The sequence below is a fragment of the Egretta garzetta genome, unplaced genomic scaffold (genome assembly GCF_000687185.1).
Source record: "Egretta garzetta isolate BGI_Z169 unplaced genomic scaffold, ASM68718v1 scaffold243, whole genome shotgun sequence".
NCBI classification, from domain to species: domain Eukaryota; kingdom Metazoa; phylum Chordata; class Aves; order Pelecaniformes; family Ardeidae; genus Egretta; species Egretta garzetta.
In genome coordinates, this window is record NW_009259041.1 from 808,037 (window position 1) to 808,482 (window position 446).

Sequence of the window (446 nt, forward strand, 5' to 3'; positions counted from 1 at the left end):
AGCTGTCGCACGCGGTGGCAGATGGAGCGAGACACTTCCGAAGGAAAGCTCTTTACCCAGAGCAGTCGTGTTTGCTTGAAATAGTTTCAATCTGAACGGGAATAAATTGCTTGAAGGACAGAATACGGGAGTGAGCTGCTGCTCCTGAAAGGAGAGTAGTTTCCAGCAAAAGCCTCCACCTCTGATTGAAGGGGACGCTGGTTTTGACAGGCGCAGCGTCGTCTCGCTGGTTGCCCAAGGTCTGATCTCATCCAGGGGCGTAGGAACTTAATGGACGGTGAGGCTGATCATGTTAAAGTTTACCTAAGAACGGAGGCAAGGCTTGGTCTGTGCTCCCAGAGGAGCGCCCTAGCTGCCCAGAGCAGGACAGGTTGGTCTGTCCCAGCTGCTGGAAACCTCCGAGCCAAATCTTCCGTATGAGGATGCTCGCCTTCGTTTCATCTTCC